Source organism: Meleagris gallopavo, chromosome 3 (genome assembly GCF_000146605.3).
Source record: "Meleagris gallopavo isolate NT-WF06-2002-E0010 breed Aviagen turkey brand Nicholas breeding stock chromosome 3, Turkey_5.1, whole genome shotgun sequence".
Taxonomy (NCBI): Eukaryota; Metazoa; Chordata; class Aves; order Galliformes; family Phasianidae; genus Meleagris; species Meleagris gallopavo.
This window is the reverse complement of record NC_015013.2, coordinates 45,301,013-45,318,904: the sequence shown is the minus strand read 5'-3', so window position 1 is coordinate 45,318,904 and position 17,892 is coordinate 45,301,013.

The window sequence follows — 17,892 nt, the reverse complement described above, 5'->3', positions numbered from 1 at the left end:
CAAATATGCAACATGCTTATGAAAATTAGCTTTGTACTATTCTCAGAACAGGTACAAAGTTGGTGCTGACAGGGTGATACGGCACATAAAAAAGGGGAACTTGAAGAGACTTTGTAAAGCACTCTACCTGAATATTTTTCCTCATTAGTATACTCATTGCTAGTGTTTTCTTAGCCAATTCTTTGTTATACTCCTTCATGTCTTTATGGCTCGAAATGTTGAATGTTGAACTAGTTCCTGTCTGATTCCAGTGGCTGTTTGCTGTCTGGACTGACGTTTTCAGGTATGGCTTTCCTCGAGCTCCCATCAGTTGCCACCTGCACAAATCTGACAGTTGAGCACCAGCTGGGAGTTATGACCCGGAGAAACAGAAAAGGACTGGGGAGAGACAAAGTGATCCATCAAGTCCTACTTGCAAGTCAGGTCTCCAAACATGCATTTTCTACTCTATAAATTCAAAATTAAAATACTAATGGGTGTTCTTTTGTATTCAGCCAACAATTGGTTCATTAGGTAGGTATGTACAAAGAGGCTCTGCTTGTCAGTGCTGTTTGGCTATAAAAGGAGGGAAAATCGGTAGGGGTTAGGCTAGCCGTGAAATGCCCCCACCCCTGTTTTACCTTCCCTCCATGTCTGCTCTGTGGGGCTGGCGGTAGGTAATACTCATCCTGCATAGAGCTGGTTCTCTTTGTGAGTGCTCTGTCACTAGTCACAGCTGTCAGGTATGTCAGTCATGTAGCATTGTGGCGGTGTCAGAGACATAATCAGAGAGATTAGGTGGACACAAAGAGCTCTGAATGAGGTGGTAATTGCGTTCAGGGGAAAAGAGAGTTAAAGAAAGAAACTTTCCTTTCTCACAAGATCCATTAAAGAGGTGACAGCTAATATATTAAAGCTGGAACAAGATAATTGTGGTAAGAATCTTTGTGTGTTCTCTCTAAAATGCAGTGTGCTCACAATAAATATTCAAATGCTTATTTTGTGTTGTGAATACCAGATAACCATTTACAGTGAAATGCAACCTCTTTCAAAAAGTTTAAATTCATTGCCAAGAATGTTCTAAGAACAGTTATAAAACTCAAAAGGAATATTGGTGCTATGCTGAATCACAAAAATGCCATCTTATGAAAGCTTCTTTGCAGGGATTTTCTTCAAATTGATTTAACTGATGGAAAAGAAATACTGAGATGCCAGCTATGGGCCACACTCTTCCAGACTTTGAGTAGTACTTTAATAGTACCTCTCCCTTCCGCTTTCCTTCTTTTTCTTTTTTTAAACAGAGACGACTTGAGTATCTGCTTACACGGCACTTGTGGTGTGTTAATTCTGTGCTCCAGACTTGACAGTTACCTGTAGGATCTGGGAAGGAATTCCCCTTTCCCTTCATTGGCTTCTGAAATATTTGGTTTCATTTTTTATTTTTGTTTTCCTTCTCCTTTTTCTCCTCCACTTATGAAAAACTGAATATTGCTGCAATTGTACACGCACGGCTGACAGAATATGCTAGCATTTAGAGCTAGTATGTAATATGTATGAGAATCAAGTCCTTCGCATGCATGTTTTCTATGCATCTTGCTTTCTGTCACTACATTTGGGGTTAAGTCTATTGTCACTTCCAATCCACGTAGGCAGAAAATAACAAATGTGTTATTTTCTTCTTTGTGGTTTGAACATTTTGCTTTGGACCTCTGAGAGCACTATTGTACTGTTTGCCAACAGAAAATGTGAAAGACAAAGTTTCATTTCTGTCCGCTAACTTCTTGGTATCTTTCTTGAATGTTAACACTGAAGACAATGTCCAGTCTCACAGTCTTTCCTCACAAAATTCTCACAGGCTTCAATGACATCTGTGTATGTAGAAGAAAACCCGTATTAGACTCTACAGTGATCATTTATTCATGTCTCAATATTCAAGACTATATTTTTCATTTTTCTTTTGTAGTACAAAGCTATGTTACAGTATAAAAGGAGAAACATGATGGCAAGATAATGGTGTTGGTCAAATCATATTTGAATGATTCTTCATAGAAATGCAAATATTTTCAGGCTTTTCCAGGTATTTATGGATAGCAGTGCTGGTTCTTCTTTCTGTCTGTTCTGACTTAATACTGAAGTGTTGGGAAGTGTCATCTCCAAAGAAAGATTTGACACATTTCCATTATAACCATCATGCATGTGCTTTTGTGGTAGTTGACTCACCTTATATTGATATAATGAATCCACCGGTCTGATTCTTTGATAGAGGTAAAGCACTTTGATGTAGGTTAATTCAGGCTGTGTTTACAGGGGTTATTGAGATCTGTTTTTGAGGGTACAGTATGTGTTTTCAGAAGAAACAAGACACAAAACCCTTTAGAGAATGAAAACTAATTACTTTCTATTTACAGAATAGTATTTTTCTTTCAAGCTGAAAGCCTAGCAAAATAAGTCTTACATTTTTCCTCATAATCCTTTATGAGTTTTAAATCTATTTTTAAGTTGGCAGTTTTAAATGGATCCTGGTGACTAGAGCCCTGGTGAGCTTCAAAACCACACACAGTTTCAATGAATCTGTGTGAACCTGCTTCAGAATCTCTGCAAGTTTTCCAGGCTTTTATGCTCTCGTATGGTTTACAGACAAAAACCTACAGGGGTCCCATTTAAAGCCTCCTAGCAGCTAAAAGATAGAGAAAAAAAATGGCTTTTAAAAACCTGAAGTACCCTCTTCTGAGTGCATTAAAAGCAATTTTGTTTGCTTTCCACTTTCAAAATGCTTCAACCCGCCAAAGACGCGGTGTTAGAAAATGACTCATGAGTACTAGAAACACTCTTTGAAAGTTTCCTCATGGTAAAGAATGATAGCTAGAAAGTGAGGTTTCTATATTCAGAAAGAAATATCTCGTGTCCTCATATTGCAGATTTTTTTTCCTTTTTCAATAACCTCTTCAGATCTTCTTCACCTTTATCTTACAGGCTTTCAACGATTGTGTGAAAATCAGCTTGGAACCTGTTTGTTTGTTCCTGTGGATGCTCTCAGTGTTTCGAGCCCAGGGCCTCCAAGGAGTGGGAAGGCAATGACAGAGCAACGAAGGCTCACAATTTAACCTACTGGTGTGTGAAAGATCCAAAGAGATGAAAAATGTTTCTTCCTTTCAGGTAAATCAAGGTGTTCCACCCCTATTGATTCTCTGAGAATAGGTCGAGTGGGGCTTAGGAATTGTAGTATTCTTGTCCATTTTTATCTATTTTGTCTTTGTTGTAGTATCTGGTATTGGAATAGTTTCTTGATTTCTCTATAGAAACAAAGTGTGCAAATGCAAAATGTTAAGATGCTCTTATCAATTCATCAGCATTGGTACAGATTCTTACTTTTTTTTCTTTTTTTTAATTATTTCTCAATAGATTTTTCAAAATTTTGTAATATTTGGGCCTTGTATTCCATTTTGAGCCATCTCAAATAAGTATGGTTTCCATCTTAAATTGCTTTGTTGAGTGATGAACAGAAGATACATTTAATAGAATGTAAAGATGACCTGACAAGTGAAATTTTAGTATTTTTTGAGGAATTAAGGAACTAGAAGAATGTAGTGAAAGGCTAGAATTGATATTATAATGTGCCTTAGATGTATTGCCCTTGTTACCAAACAGGAAGTTTAATATCCTGTGAACAGGATATGAACATAATGTAAGATAATGAGATAATGATTCTTACCTGCTCGTAACTGAAAACACGACCATGTGCTTCAATGCTGTCTCTGGATGGAAAGAGAGTTGGCTTAAAAGCTAGAAGCCTGCAATGCAGATGAGTAGTAACTTAGGAGGTTTGATATTTTTAGAAATCAAGTGAATTAAATTGTGGGATTCAATTTTCAAAGCACTTGCCTACCTGGAACAGAAACTGGTGCTTAATCTTGCCATTTAGTTGCATAAACCATTTAATGTTGGTGAATTATGCATATCCCCAGACCTGTTTTGCTGCACCTTCACACCTGCATAGCTGTGTCTGAGTTCAAACAATATGTACTAGCCAGCTGCTGTATGTTAGTAAGTCGTTTGAAAGCTTCTGTATGCCACACATCTCTTCAATAGTCTTTATGGTTTCTGTGTGCCTGTATCCTTTGTGGCCACTCTCAGAGTCCTCAGAGGCCCATAGGAACTACACTTGGGATTTTCAGTATGGCTTTGAAATGAAAAAAGGTGTTTTGAGTCTTAAAAACCAGAACAGCTAACCAACTAGACAAAACCTACAAGGCAACTGCTAATAGAACACAAAATCATTTAAAAGAAGAATAATCACTAGCATCACCAGAAATGAAACCAGCTGTCACAGTATAGTAGTTATTCTATTATGAAAGATGAAGGTAAGATAGTTTTGTATGGCTTCAGGAAGTAGGTTATCATCCATCTTATTTTATGTCATGGAGATTTCTTCTCATCCAGTCTTTTGTTGAAATAACGTATTTTATTTTGTGTGGTTGCAAAGGCACATTTATGAGTATAGAAAGACACAGAAATTCATATACTGCAATGTTAAGAATACTGAAAGCAAGGGGGCTGCTTGGTCTTTAAAAAAAAGGTTTTGGGAAGAGCCTTTGGATATTTTGACATTTGGCCGTGCAGAAAGGAATGTTTGTGGGAGATTTTAATGCTAGCTTTAGCAAGACAGATGAGCAAACATACTAATACAGTTTTTCTTGACGATGTCTAGAAAATAATCACAGAATCACAGAATGGACAGGGTTGGAAGATACCTCAAGGATCATGAATCTCCGACCCCCCTACCACAAGCAGGGAATAAGCTGCCTTTTAAAAGACAAAGGTAGTTTAGTGAAGTAATGGACAGATGTTAGACTAGATCTTGCTGTGCTTGCAGAAGAGGTAACTGTCTCTCATCAGCTTGTCATTGTCTTTCTAGCTATGATTATAATAGTCTCAGATATACTAGTTGTGAGTGTGGCTATTCTCTAACCTGTCTGTCAAAGGTTAGGCTAGAGAGACTTACTTTGTTTTTAAAAATTAATTTAATTCCTTATGAAAGAAACATGGAATTTTTCTACTAAAGAGCCCCTCCAGCAGATAATTTAGCAGAAGAGTGATAACAGGCAGATGGAGAGAACAAGATCTGAACTGGAGAATTTGTTATTTTTTTAATGTAGATCCTGACCAGGTCCGAAAGATATCTTTGAAAGTAGGCCAGGTTGGAATGATGCTAAGTATGAGGATGCCTTTGTCAGCTTGATTGGAAGCCATCCTGCATACTGGTGCCATTTTGTTGTGAATTTCATGAGATTGGGTTGAAACCCAGATCTTCTTGTCTCCTAACTGCAACCACAGGGGAAGTAGCTGCTCCATCAGCAATAGCAAACTGTGAGGTCTATTAATACTTAGATGCTTTTTTCTTAATTTCATCATGAGGGAGTTGCATGACAATTTCCTTGGGAAATGGTGGGCTTTGCACTTCTGACGGGTGAATCCCAGGCTACTTGCTTAGGCATACATTTTTTTTTTGTCATGCTAAAGAGTCTTGTGTCAGAGAGTCTACATGTGGAGAGGTGCACCTCTGACAATTTCTGGCCAGAGATTGATCCCTTTTTAACCTGGACAAAGTATTGCTCACTTGGACATGTCAGGAGAAATTTTGAGAAAAAGATAGTATTCTGCTTCTCAAACAGGGAGGAAAACAGCCTGCAGTGAGATTACCTTTATAAGAACAATAGTTTTCAACAGATCTATATACAAGACAGAAACAAGTCACAGGCCTCACCTTAAACAATAAAACCTAAGGTTTTGTACTTCACAGAATCGTAAGGGTTGGAAGGGACCTGTGAAAATCATCTATTGCAATCCCCCGCTAAAGTAGGTCCCATAGAGTATGTTGGAAAAACAAAAAAAGAGTGAGAATACTTATTAGTATGGGGGGCATTCTTTTCTCTGCAGCACAAGAACTCTGCAGTACTTAGTCTAGTTAATCTGTGTATCTGATGATGCGAAACACTATAAAAATTAGTTTCCAAAGGACACCAATTCTTATCCCCCTTGCCATGGATTTGCTGTACTTGATTATCCAGAGATGGAATAAAGTCCCTCCGTTGTGCTGATAGTCTGTAATCTATCGGATCAGATAATACACCACCCATCAAATGGATCTTCTTGTGTGAAGATGAAGTTGTATTTGTACTCAGTCCCAAAGTCCAAGAAGTCATGACAGGAAAAGATTAACAGCCATGCCTGTAGAACCAGGTATGTCAGAGACTAACTCTAAAACAACAAAACAAAGCAAACCCAGTCTTTGAGATGAAATACAGGTAGAAGTGGTGGGAGTAAAAGGGTAGCCACCATCCTAGGGCTGCAAGATTCTGTGCTGAAGGAAAGGTTAAAAATCTGTTCCGGCACTGGAAGTGTTGATGTGCTAAATAAATCCAACTGAGAAAAGTACAAGGGCTTGTGGTAGAGATGGATTTTTGTTTGATCTTGCAGTCTCTAATGATTAGGATACGGGCCTAGTCTTGTAACTTCACATTCCTGAGTCCTCTGACTTGAATCTCGAAAAACATGATATAATTGCAAGGACTTAGGTTTCTTAGTGGGACTTGGAGAATGTGATGGCTGTTTAATGCAGCATTCTTGCATCTAGATCAGTACTACTGTGTCAGCATCAACCTTCTGTAGATGTCAGTCTTCATAAATTGAAACTCTCAAAGCTCTGCAGGGTAACATGTTTCTATTGTAGCTAGCTCTTGTGATGTTTGTTTTAGAATTCATTCAAGTACTCATGGCAGTTCAAGAATAAGTGTTCAGATGCTGAAACGATCTACTTACTGGGATAGATCTGAAGGATTTTTCTTTCCTACAGCTGTTGTATCTGTTTATCTCTTATTCTGCTCTTTGTTTAGACCTCTGGAAGGACAACTGATTTGGAAGAAAATATAACTATAGTGGTATTACCATTTCTTAATGAAATTTGCAAATCTGATTTTTTTTTTAATCAAAAACCTACAGTTGGACTAAAAGCTATGTATAGTATGTCTTTGCAGAACTTAAAGAAGACCATGAAGAAGAAAATATAAACACTAACCATGAAAATAAGCAGGTGTTCTTCAAGGGACAACTGAATGTTCTTGGTCAAAATGCATCTCTAATCCTTTTCTGAGATAGGATTTTGCACAGCAAGTAGGGGCCAACTGATCTTAAAATACTATGAGGCTGAGGGATTTTTGGGGTGGGTGTTCTTGAGCCCTACCCTGTGCAGACTGTGCTTCTCATTCTTAGGAAATAGCTAAGTGGCATACGTTCTTCTTGCAGTTGATGAGGTAAATTGTAAACATCCCTCTAGACTTCTAGATTCACCTTCTAGAATGTTCCCTCAGCTGTGGCAATGCAAAATTTCTTTCATGCAATTACTGAGATGGTTATACCAGAATGAGATCATGCCTGTTGCTGAAAAGAATAGTAATCTTTCGTGAACAAAGAGATGTTTATTTAAGTCACTGCAAATGAAATGTTTTTCTTCAGTGGAAGTGTGTGAGTGCAATAGTTTGAGAAGGCACAACATAGTATGGAGGTGAACTCACTTTACATGGTGGTAGGTGGAACATCAGGGTTTCTGTACCAAAAAAAAAGTCTACTTTGTTTCCTTTTTTAGTTTTTTGTTTTTTTACCTACTAATTGTATGCAGGCTGTTACTGTTGAAGACTTGTAAATAATTTCATTTGTTTGTTAAATGTAGAAAGCCTATGTTGATCTCTTTCAGTGCATGAAGACTTTTTCTCTCGGTGGATATTGTGTGTGTAAATCAACAGGTAATGGTGGATAGCTTTGTACGCTGGGGGCACTACTGAGACACACAAACTGATCATGAGTTATGAGCATATCCAAACAAACATGGAAAAATTTTCCACTTTTGTCTCTTTAGATTTGTTTAGATATGTTTGTATGAGACAAAAACGAAACGACGCTTAGAGAGATACTGATTTTTAGATGTTTTTGCAGTTCCTTCTTTAAGCTGCAGAGAGTATTTTTTCTCTAAAAAAAGTCATTCAGTGGGTACTAACTTTAGCTTAAGTTTTGACTTAAAGTCAAAACATCAGGATTTATTATAAAATTGTATATATCTGGTACAGAGCTGAGATTGACCACTGACAAATTTCTATGCTCATGTAATTCTCTTTGAGAACAGACAAGTTACAGCTACGTGAGTCCAGAGTATTTTAGTTTTTAATTTTTGGTGGCAGGTGGGATTCTGAAGTTCTCTGAGGCTTATTTAAAGGAACTCAGCATGTAGCCTATGCCTGGATTGTTGTAGTTAACTACCAAGCTTCTCTGGCAGCTAATAGCAGGACTTGTGGATGAGGAGTCTGCCTGGTACGGTTACAACCTTCACACAGTCAGTGAGAGATGTATGAAAGCTGTGAGGCTCAGGAGGTGAGATGGTAGCTTGGAGCTGCAGCAGCTGTGCAGCCTCTGCCAGGATGCTCCATGCAACTGCTGACACGCTCCAAGCTGTGCTGTTCCATGCTAAGATTTCCATGTTGCTGTTGGGACACAGAGCCAAGAACGGTGTTGAACAGAACAATATCTGCTTTGCTCTGTTGTCTTGCCCTCAGTGGAAAGGCAAATGTTTGGAGGGAGACAGGTCTTGGAGAAACAGTTCAGCTATTTCCCCAAGGAGGCTCTGAGGTCTATGTGTGGCCTCACTGTGTGTGGTGAAATTAGAATTGTTGCTCATCTATCATGCTTTCAGGATAACAACAGTTCCAGAGTGTAGCAGAGAAATAAGTAAATGTCACTGTGAAAACAATGCTTAAACAAAAATATGCAGTAAGAAGACATTATAATACCCATGAGAAGGAACAGCCTTTATTGTGTTATAGTCGTCTAGTTTTGAAGCAGTGCAATTTGGGATAGTTATGTGCTGTGGCATAGCTACAAGTAAACCATAAGCACATTTAATTGGCCGTGTATGCATGCTGCTGAAAAGTCTCAAGTTTGAGGAAGGAAAAGAGTATTTCACATATTTGTCAACTTGCCAGAAAGACATGACTTGAAGAAGTGAAATTTTGTGGCAACAGCGTAATTTAGATTGGCATAAGATATAGGTGTGGCTGTGTTTTATGAAAATGTTGCCAGACTCTCTGAGGTAATGTAGGTGCATGTATATTGAGAGTATACCTGCACAAATTACCTGCTCTCCTTAACTTCTCATTCTAATTAAGTTATCATAAGTCAGCTGTTTGCATTAACTGCCTGCATAAAAACTATATTGTCAGGTCAATATGAGATAATTCAAAACCATTTATTTCCATGTGTTGCTTGTGACTGTTTGTTCTTGATTTTTCTACTGAGTGTGGTAAAGCAAGTATGATACTGAACAAGAACAAGATGTCGATCTGCAAAGGTGACGTAGAACTTGTACCAAATTGAACCTCTTTCCATATGTATTCTCGATGCAGTCTCAGTTCTCTGCATGAAGGGAATGAGACAAAATTTCATAACAGAAAATAAATAAAAATAGATGTTATACCACTATGTAAACTGACAAAGATTTCAGTAAATAGTATTGTATCAGAATTTCTGGAATTGCACTGAGCTGCAACAGGAGTTCTTCAGTGTTAGGATTACAATCCAACTTTTCACTTAACCTGTGGTAAAATGAAAATAAAACGTTGGTAAATCATTTTGTAACCTATGGAAGCTTTTTTAGTTCTTATGTATGGAAGTCTGTATTCTGCAGTGTATAATGCATAGTGTTTCTAACCAGTTGAAGAAAACTGTCTTTAAACGTAGTGCAATACTCTTTCACTTCCTAGATTTGAGAGAAAGAAATATGGGTTCTTTTCTTGCATCTCATTACATTAAACTTATGAATCAGAGTATCATTTTCACAACGTGCCAAAGCACATCTTGGTACACTAGGATTCAGTAGAGAAGTATGTGAATGACCTCCTAGGTCATATAATGGTGACCTACACAAGTTAATTTTGTGAAATGTAGAAACATTTCTCTGCAATTTTTGAATATATTTTTTATGTAGTGTCTTGTCTAATGTGGTTCAGCTTCAGTCAGTGAAGACTTCTGAAAGTGCCAGCTGAATAGCCAGTGTGTAAAGAAAAAAGATATACAAATCTATCATTTTTATATATTTCACCTTCTTTCAACTTGTTATTCTGATGCTAAAATAACTGTGAGAAGTTATTTTTAATGACTTCATTTTGGGCTCTGTTCTTGGAGTCTGTAAGGTATGTTTGCAAACTGTAGGTAACCTGCTTATAAATAAGTGAGTAGCTAAGGAAGTATCTGAGATAAAAGACAGCATGTTATCAGAGGAACTCTGGTTAATACAATCATTGACATCTGTGCCTTGGAGCACCATTTGTCTTTCTTCAAGCTGCTTTTGATCTAGAAGTTGACTGCAAGATGAATTCCGCCACTCAGCCTTCTCTGTTGTTCTCCTGTAGGTGGAGTAGAAATAATGGTTCTGTATGTCTGGGTTGGTGAGATTGAACAGGTTAACGTCAACAAAATGCTTTGAGAGCCTTTAGTGGATGGCATTAAACTTTACGCTTGCAGATTTTTAAATTTTTTTTTTTTTTAATAGATGACCTGCAAAAGCAGTGGGGAAGATTTAAAAAAAGAAAAAATCACCAGGATACATTTAACACAACAGAAGAAAGAAGAAATTCCTAAGGCCTCACTGGGAATAGTCAGCTAGGAGGGTATAATGTCACAGTCTCATCTTCAGTATTTCTGTAAGTATATTCAAACTTGGAAAAAATGCATTTGGTCACAGCAAGGAATGAAGCAAACCCGGTGCAGTCAGTAGCAGGTTCCATTTGCTCTCATTCTGGACAATGCAGGCATCAGGTTCAATGGGCAGCAGTGTTAGCTTCTGATGCCTCAGGGTGAGGTAGACATGAAAAACACTCAGCTACTGCTTATATTAAAATATATGCAATTTGAGCAGTATAATCTGGCCAAGATATTTATGTTAATTTTTATTGTCTTCCTTCATAGTAAAGTCCACAAAATTTTCAACGCTGCAGTAATACAAAGGCTTTATTTTAAAGGGAGCCCAAAAAAAGAGGGGAATGAATAAAAAAGGAGAAAAAGAAGTAGTAGCAGTAAGTGGACACTGGAAACATTTCAGAGCCTTCCAGATTATCCTTACGGAGAGCTGATGGGCCGAACTAAAAAATTATTGCAGTGTAGGGTTCTTAAAATGAAGGCAGTTATGTGTTTTAAAGTTTAAGCATTGACAAGGTGCTCTGTACTGTACCAAGGACACAATGAAGATAATCTTAATCTCAAAAAAATCATTTTTTTATTTCAAGTGCATAAAATAGAAAGGTAGAATTATTCTTTGAAGCCCTAAAGAAGAATTGAGTAGCTTTTAAAAATACATGGATGTGTCAACTTACTGGGAAGCATTTGAAAGCTAGGAATATGGGCAGCCAAATAGGAAAGACTAGGTTGGTGAATAGAGAAAGGCTGATGCTTATACACTGTAATACTGATTCTCTCATCACAGTTAGGCCTGATGCTCATATTGGTAATCAGTTCTGTTGTGCAGCCTTCTCATATGATTTCCATCTGTTGCCATGAGGTGATCCAAAGTTTTGGAGTCACGACTTCATTTTAGTACAAGATGGGCACAGCATTCTTTTCAAACACATTTTCTGTAGGCTTTGTGTGTGCACATATGTGCATTTACAAAGCGATTCTAATCCTGGTCCTACTGAAGTCAGTGGGATTTCTGATGTGGACCTGAGAAGAGTTAGGATCCTGTCCAACAACATTTGGCAAGTTTTTCATTTGAAAGTATTTTGCAAACTGATGACTTCCTCAATGTTTAACATAAAGCAGTGCAGTAGAACTAGTAGCTAAAAAAGCAATTTTGGATATTTTTGGAGAAGAGGAGAATTTTGTTATACTTAAAAAATAAAAATGTATAAAATAGTAGTCAATAGCTACTTTGTGGTTCAATAGACAGAACGCTACAGAATATACCAGTAATTTTGATCAGTACATAATTCTGTTTATTCTTAAGGCAAAATCATGGAGCAGATCCTCCAAGAAACTGTGCTACAGCACATGGAAAACAAGGAGGTGTTTGATGACAGCCACTGTGGCCTCACTAAAGGCAAATCATGCCTGGCAAACCTGATAGCTTTCTGTGACGAGGTCACAGCACTGGTATGTAAGAGAAGATCAACTGATGTAGTCTGCTAGGACTTAACGCAAAGCGTTTGATACTGTCCTCCACAACATCCTTGTCTCCAGATTGGAGATTCATGGATTTGATGGATGGACCACTTGGTAGATAATAAACTGGCTGGATGGTAACACGCAGTTCAGTTAACAGCTTGATGTCCAGGTGGAGACAAATGATAAGGTGGTGATCCTCAGAGATCTGTGCTGGGACTAGTGCTATCTACCATCTTTGTCAGGGACATGGAGAGTGGGATTGAGTATACCCTCTGCAAGTTTGTGGACAACACCAAGCTGTGGGGTGCAGTTAACATGCTAGACGGAAGGAATGCCTTCCAGAGGGATCTGGACAGGCTTTAGAGGTGCGCCCATGCAAACCTCATGTAATTCTACAAAGCCAAGTGCAAGGATTGGCAACCCCAAACATGAATGCAGGCAGGGCAAAAAATGGATTCTGAGCAGCCCTAGGGAGAAAAGAGTGTTTTCTGATAGAAAAACTCAACATGAACTGGCACTGTACGCTTGCAGGCCAGAAGGAGGTGGCCAGCAGGGTGAGGGAGGTGACTGCGCCCCTCTGCTCTGCCCTTATGAGGCCTCATCTGGAGCACTGCATCTAGGCCTAGCCTCCAACAAAAAACCCATGTGGAGCTGTTGGAGAGGGTCCAGAGGAGGGTCACAAAGATGTTCAGAGGGATGGAGCACCTCTACAATGAAGAAAGACTGAGAGAGATGGGCTTGTTGAGCCTGGAGAATAAAAAAGAAAATATATTTCTGATATTTTATTATAAACAAGAATCTTGTCTTTCACATGGCAGAAGCTTCATTTTGCAAATATGAAAATATACTGAGTTGTACATTGACATAAATTTACAGTTCATCCTATATATTAATTCACATGCTAAGTTACTGAAGCTGTGTTCAAAGTGCTAAGAGAGGATTGGAAATAGCATTTTATTATCATTATTCTCATACATACTGGGGACTTCTTCCCCTCCATCTGAAAAATTTACTGACTAATTTGTAAAGAAGATAAACGAATGTGAAAGCATATGGAAGTTACTAAACATCTTTCTATTTTACTGTAGTGCTGTTATCAACGTTGCAGCAAACTAGACAGTTTGGTATTTCAAATACAAGTCAGGGAATCAATTCAGAACTGTAGTTACTATTTTTACTTTCAAGAAATGCTGTCAAAAACTTTTTCAGGTTAGGATTCCATTCCTTCAATTTGTGCTGCCTCATAAGACAGTAGATACATTTTGTAAGGATTTGCTAACTCGAAGAAGAAAGGTTTGGGGGTTTGTTTTTTAATGAAAGGGAGGAATAGCCAGGTTAAGATAAGTATTCTTTTTTATTTGATGGTCAAATATTATCACATAGCTCGATACAACATTGGCTCTATATAATAGGATGTTGATCTATATCTTGATAGATGTTCTGTCATTCCGCCTTTTTCTTTTAACAGTTTCTCTCTTTAATGTAGTGCGTGTGGTATTTGTTAGTTTGTGATATGATCTCATTTTTGTCCTTTTCTCTTGGTTTCTTGCAGCCAGGTTTCCACATCATAGCCTTCTTGGCTGATTTATCAGAAACTAAAGGTAGATCTGGCAACCTGGTCTATGTGCACTCCCAATGGATCAACTTTGCATTAAGCCTAAGAAAAAGAGGAGGTGGCAGTTGTCCTCTCTGTGTGTCAGTTCTGTATGAGTTCTGTGACATTAATAGTTGCCAAAGCTTTTCATCCGCTGCTTTTTACAGGTTTAAATTAAATGGTGCATTGGTGCTGTCTTTTAGAAATGTCATCTTGGCCAACATTACAGATTTTGAAACTTCAACAGGAACTACAAAATGTGTGTCCAACTGAGATTTACTGCCATGTCTCTCCCAGTCTCTAAGATTACTTGCTGTATACAGTAGCTGGGAGAGTTGTAGTCTGGACTCTGCATTTGCATTCTTGATTATGACTTTATCTAATGATGTCCTTTCAAACTTTTTTATCGTCCAGAATCTTATGCTCTCTAATGTTACCTATTTGTTAAAACCTGAGGATGCAATCCAAATATTCTTACAGTCTGGCTTTACATTTTATTTAGCGTTATTTAGCATTTATTTAGCATTTATTTAGCATATTTCAGTTAGATCCCACACAACAAGAAAACCAAAGCGACTCTTAAGAATTGTGTCATTATCTAACACAGATTGACACCTGGTGGAGAGGCCTGCAGGTGGATGGGTAGAATTGGCAGGTGAACAACATATTGCAGAATGAGCCTGTGTGCATGCACCTGGAAACAACAAAGTAGTTGGTATATGATTTCACTGAATGACTAAAACAAACAGAATCTTTTTACAACATTATATATTTTTAATAAATAATCTTTCTTTTGTGGCTTTACTTGTATCCTTACATATTTTCCCTCTCATGTCACTGCTGTAATACCTAGCACCTCTTTAAGAAGGCAGACAAAGAGGTCATTAGCAGAAAGAACACAGCTGCTAGAGGAGCACAACTACACACCATCTAACACCATGAGAAATACAGCCAAGATCCTAGAGCTCTCTGTGTGTGGTGAGGGAGCCCCTTGAGCCCATCCATCTATGCATGGTTGGGTGTCAAGGTGCAGGGCAAGACCTTGCATCTACTGTGGAATTCAGTTCAGGCTGAGGGCTCTGTCTGTTGTTAATTTTGTGTTAGAGCACAAAATGCACCCAAATCCAGCACTCCCTACCCCAGGGCCTTGTCTGAGTAGTGTATTTTGGATGTTAGCATACTGAAGAATTTTTTGTCTGGGAGATAAGTCAGGATGACCTCTTGGGTAAAAAGCCCTACTGAAAAATCTTCTGACTTGTTTTAGGCGTTGTTTTACTTGTAGCATGCTTTTTGCACATACTTTAGTAAGGCTATTCTATTACACGTGCCCAAATGTTATTTGGCTGTGTTATTGTGGTTTGAATGTGTTTAATTTTATCTTCCTTGTTCTTGTCGTGAAGCAGATAATAGGAATCAGTAACAGTTGAAATGCAGTGGTCTGTGGCTTCCTGGTGGGAAACAAAATGAGTCACCAGTAACTAAAACCCATAACTGCATTGTTTAGGATAAAGAAGGGATAAAGAAAAGAAAGGAAATCATGTGCAGATTTACCAATACCTTAAATCAGTTATAGGAGCTTTCTCTTATTTGTCCAGGAAACACTGCCAGGATGCCAACCTAACCTCACGGGTATGAAAATCCAATATCATGATAATGTGAGTATTGCTTTCCCAGAAGAGACTTGTTATCTGGAGAAAAAAAATAATAAGAAATATCTCCTCATATTTCCAAGCTCTCTCTGGGATTCTCTTCAGAGAGAAATGTCTGTACAGCTCCAGCATCTCCTATGATGTATAAAAATCTTTACACTCTTCTTTGACTCCCTTTCTTTACATTTCAGAAATGCTGATGTTCTTCAGACATATTGAAGTGGAGCTGTACTCTATCCAGACACTGAACAGAAGCTGGAAATGATGAAGGTAGTGATTAAAAGGTAAAGGAATTGAGAAACCTGAGGCATTGTTGTCCTTTGGCAGGTGCCAATATGTTCAGCGTCAGCTTGTCCCTTCCAGGGATGTCTCAGATGGGAACAAGTGTACCAGCAGTACTGAGTGATAACTTTGGTTCAATTTCCTGGTATAGATCAATATAAGCATAGCACTTCATGTGCATTTTTGCTGTTTTTTTTTTTTTTTGTCTTGCCATCTTCTTTCTACATACCCCAAATATCCCAATTTCTACCAGTACAGTTTTCTATAAACATGCAAATTCATAAATCTTTAAGTCAAAATTTGTTTGCTTCATCTCAGAAGATGGCATGTATGTCCTGCAATTTTGCATTTTAGAACAAAATTTCAAACTTAAATTTAAAAGCTTTGGAAAGATATGTGGACCTGTTGATTTCTGTCAGAAATTAGAAAAAGAAAACTTGAAAACAGGAGAAGAGACAACAACAGTGTGCATATTTGTTAGCTGATGAGAGTTATACCCATAGAAGACAATTCTTTTTTTTGTCAGCAACTAAACTAGTCATTTTAAATCTGTTTAAGCAACTTTTGAGGATTTGACTTGGGCATTATGAAGAAATGGCATATATCCCTTCCAACCACGACTGGAAAAAATGAAGCACCTCCAGTCTTCAGTTCATGGGAATTGATATCTACAAGTGTAATCGTGTCCACTACAGAACCTCTAATAGATTACATCAGTTCACATGGGACTATATGTGCCACAGGCACTCTCAAGGAAAAGTAGATACTCACTGCTATCATGATAACAAATGAGTTTTCTGTGTGAGAGTAAAGAAAAACAGTCCACTTAATCTACTCTCCCATATCTTTCCCTTCTAGAGGCATTTTTTCCACTCTTGAGGTTTTGTATAGAGGTGGTTTGGTACTTGATGGGTGATTTTGTTGTGCTCTGCAAACTTTTCTGTGGGCTGGGGATGTGACTTTGCACATAGTAAGAATCTCTGCCTGAAGTGAGCGTCGTCTTGTTTTCCTCACTGAGAGAGCACAACCACAGTGCGTCAAACCTATGTGTGGTGGAGCGCGCACACATAGGTTGCTGAGACACCTAGAAATTGAGCACTTGATTCTTGGTTGCAAACTACAAAGCAAACTTGAAATCAAGTTTCTCTCGATTTGTCAGTAAAATGCAGACTGTAGTTCAGTGTGGTGACTGTTAACTCTGGGAACTTTGGATGATTTTTGCAACTTTCAGGACATGTAGCCCTGATGTATCCCTCAGATTACTTGAAGCTTTTTTTTTTCCTGTGCCAGCTAGTACTCCTTTGGCTCCTTGCTGATTAATCCAAAATATGTCTGCTAAAATTGTTCTTCACTGCTATTTCTCTTCTCTGGAATGAATCCAGTGCTCTCCCATTTCCTGTCACACCTGACAGCCTGCAGTGTAGCCTTCACCATCTGTGGGGCCCGGGTGCCCATCCTCTTCTCCAGGAGCAAGGTAAGGCAGGAAGGGAATGAACTGAACTTCAGGAGTGTGTTTATGTTAAGAGTACACACTTAAAACTGGAAACAGAGCTCATCAGGTTCCCCACTCTGTGCTGCTGTTCATTCCATTCAGCTACAAAGTGAAAAGTCTTCTCAACGTGCATCACGGGTGGGAAGGGAATGGAGGTTGGTCATAAGAATTGGTAGAAATAGAGATTTATTCTTTTCAAATATACATATATTTTTCCTGTGGGGATGGCGTGCATCAGTCTTTGGACATTTATACGTATTCCCAACCTGTGGCTGCTACACGTGCTGCCACCAGGCTTGGCCTAGCTGAGTTGGCCAACCCTCAATGGCAGCCCTAAGCCTCAAAAGGGCTATCTGCTGAGACAGGGAAGGTGAATGGGGGCAGAGAGCAAGACTGCTGGGTACAGGAACATTCGGCCAGGTGTAGCCGGATGGTGCCTGCAGTGCATGCAGCCTCAGCTCTCCCGGGAAGGGCACACTCCTGCCTTGGGTTCAGCCTGTCAGGCTGCACCTGGAACTGGGTTTTCCTGTCCTGCAACATTTTTTTTAAATGTCAGAAAAATTTCATTCTGCACGGGACAAAACTGAGCCTTGGCCTCCCGCAGCTCTAAGGTTTCCCTGTTTCACACAGGCGCGGAGGAAGTAGGACCCAGGGGGCCGCCCCCAGCATCTCACCCCGGGACAGGCAGAGGCAGA